The following is a 3,440-nucleotide window of genomic DNA, read 5'->3' as shown; positions in this document are numbered from 1 at the left end:
CAAGGACCCCGGCGAGGAGCGCTGGCCCGCGGGTTTGCGGATGAGTGCACCGTCTCGGCCGTCCCACTGAGGGCTCTTCGTCTCCTCGGCCCGCTCGCTTCGCTCTGAGCTCAGCTTCCTACTGCTCCCCTTACACGCGAAGAGTGGGCGCTGTTTCGAGGCGGATGCCTGAGTTACTCCTCTGGCAAAGAGACGAGGTTCCCGTTGGGAGGCGGGCGCTGAAGAACGTCCTCCTTTCCCCACCTCCCGGCTCTAGCGTAGCCTCTCTGGCTTTCAGCTCCCCACGGTTGCTAGGACGCGCTTGTGCATGCACCAGGGAGGTTACCACAACCTGCCCTTGGGGGGGGGAGTCCTGCCGCCTCCGAATTAGAAACTCCAGGCTGATCTTTCCATATAACCCTTCCTTTTAAAACATCATTAATGGCGGGCGCGGTGGCTCACGACTGTAATCCTAGCATTTTGGGAGGCGGAGACGAGAGGATTGCCTGAGTCCAGGGGTTCCAGACCAGCATGGGCAACTTGGCGAGACCTCGTCTCTACAATAAATAAAAAAATAGCTGGGCACAGGAGCGTGTGTCTGTAGTTCCAGCTACTTGGAAGGCTGAAGCAGAAGGACCGCCTGAGGCCAGCAAGTCGAGGCTGTGGTGGCCGTCAGCGCACCGCTGCACCCCAGCCTGGAAGACAGAGTGAGACTCCGACTAAAAACAAACAAAAAACCCAAAACGTATTTAAAAGAAGTTCTACTTTAGCTGACACTAGAGCCAAGATTTTAGGAATGACTCATCTGAAGTTATTGTGGCCTAGTAGTTTTAAAATAGTAAATTTCAAAGTCCTAATTAACACTGTAATATTTACTTACTGTAAAATTAGTCTAAGTACCTTTATATATTTACATAAAATGTTATATACTATACTTAGGATAAGTAAATAAGCATTCTTTCTAGATGATTTAATTTGCTAATGCTTTCTTCCTGTCACATGCATTTACCACCCTCAGTTTTGATTAAATTGGGAAGAGATGAAAGATATTTCCATTTGAGTTATAATGAAAATTAGTACTGCTGGGAAAGATTAGAACAGTATATAATAGTGTAGCAGCACTTATTTGGTGTCAGGCACCATATTAACACTTCCCATTTATAAAATCCAAGATATAAAGTGCCAAAAGGAGTTTAGGCACTGCAAAACATTTGCTGTGTGGTATTCTGGAAGTCCCTAAATAGTTTGTCTTTCTAATCCTCAATCTGAGGATAGGATGTAACAGATCTTGGTTTCTTGGACATAGGGATTAATTACTCTTGGAGCAAGAAAAACTAAGTAGGAAAAAGCTTATTTAGAGAGGTGCAGTCCCAAACCTTCTGAGATGAGACTGCTGGAGGTCATGACCTGGCACTAAGAGGTGCTCTCATAATTTTTAGGTTTCTAGTATTTTCATTTGTTTCTCTACCTTTTTGGACTGCCAGTCCCCCAAATGACTGAACCTTTAAGTCCCCTTATACCAAATTTTGAACAATCTTAACCTAAATCAAAATCTTACAAATAATAAAAAAACTAAGATAATTTCTTTCCTTTGCTCTTTCAGAGGCTTCCCAAACTGATATTTGAAATTTGATTATTAGTTGCAAAAGGGGACATTTAGAATTACAAATTATCATTCCTGCTAAGGAGAATAACACTCAAAAGTTACAATGAAACAAGAATTTGCAAGCATCTGGCTTTTAAAAAGTTTATGGATGCTCTCCTTTAGCAAATTATTACCTTTATTCCTAGGAACTACTGTCTTCTTTTACAAGGTCAACTAAATGTTGAGAGATAAGAAGTGAGTTGAGGTCAAGGTTCTACAAGACATTAAAGCACTTAGTGGTCCTAACCAGGATAGACCGGAGGGCTGAGGAAACTAGTCCCAGGCCACAATCATGATAGCTACAATGCCTTGGGCATTGATTTAATGTATGGCATGTGGTAGTTTTAAAACATGCCCAAATTATTTGACACTTCTCCTATATCAAAGTGGTGTCTAAATCCTTTTCCCTTGACTATAGGCCAGCTTAGTGACTCTCTAAGGAACAAAATACAGCATGTGGTAGAACTGACACGGACTCCAAGGCTAGGTTAGGAAAGGCAAATCAGCAGGTATACAGTTCCTTGTTCTTTCTCTGGACACCTGTCCTTGGAATCCACCTATGGTATTATGAGGAAGCTAAAGGTACATGAAGAGGCCATCACCAACACCAAACATATGAGTAAACAAGCCTTTAGGTGATCCCAGACCCTCATCCTTTGAGCTGCCCCAACTGATGCTGAATGGAGCAGAGATTAGCTATCCCAGTTGGAACCCACCAACTTGCAGATTTGGGAGCAAAATACATGTCTTTTGAAGCCCCTGAATTTTGGAGTGGTTTGCTACACAGCAGTAGAAAATCAGAGCAGGGTTTTTAATGTCATCTCTAACTCCCTCTATCAGCCTGAATAGTAGCTGCTATCCTTCTCTGTATGAGGAAAACTAAGATTCTGTGGCTCAGGTTCCACATAAATTAGCAGTCAGGATTTAATAAATTCAAAGAAGGGACCTTGTCTCCCCAGCTTTAAAAAGAACCTGAATCCAAAAAAAGCTTGATATTCAAATAATTAAGCACAACCATTTTATTATCACCTACAATGTGTCCCTGTATAGGCGTATTAGAAAAAAAAGACCTAGCAGTTTTATTGGGGTCATATAAGGCTTTTTACCCACCTTACCCAATTTAATCTGACAACTACTGTGAGCTGTTTATCATTCTCCAGTTTTACAGATGGGAAACCAAGACTAAAGATTAATAAATTGCCTAACTCTCTGCAGCTTGTAGGTGGCAGAGATGTGATGCAAACTGAGGCCTGATTTGCAAATGTTTCCCTCTGCCTCTTGCCTGCAGAAAAAAGTTTGTGAGAAACACATTTTATTCTGTATTACAGACGACAAGAAAAAACATTATCCTTGTTTTCTCTGTTGCCAAGACTTACAGGAAGGGAGCTTAGCTTTGTGGTTACTCACTGCCCAACACCCTAACTTCACAAGTGAAGAAAAGTTCAAAGAAAGTAGAGCTGTTGAAAGAAATGTAGGATTCGCTACCCTTTAACGAGAAAAACTGCGTTCCCCCCCTCCACGCCCACGTATCGTTTCAGGGCAGGAATAGGGGCTCCCCATACTCCTGCAGAACAGGCTCTGGTATGTCCTTCCCAGCACAGCAGTTACTGGCACCGCTAGCGTTCTTGCATTCCTGTGTCCCCTGTCAGCCTGTCTCTCTCAGTACTTGCCATTCGCCATCTCATAATCTTCCAACCACACTCACACTTCCCCTTCCCGTGCAGGCTAAGTAAAGATTCAGGTTATGGGCGGGAAAGTACATTTCAGTGAGCCTGCCAGTCGTCTTTATCTCTATCAAAGGCGGTCGAAGCAAGTT

Source organism: Carlito syrichta, unplaced genomic scaffold (assembly GCF_000164805.1).
Source record: "Carlito syrichta isolate Samal-C Ts95f unplaced genomic scaffold, Tarsius_syrichta-2.0.1 Scaffold305313, whole genome shotgun sequence".
NCBI lineage: Eukaryota > Metazoa > Chordata > Mammalia > Primates > Tarsiidae > Carlito > Carlito syrichta.
The sequence above is the reverse complement of the archived record's forward strand: the minus strand, read 5'-3'. Positions refer to the sequence as shown.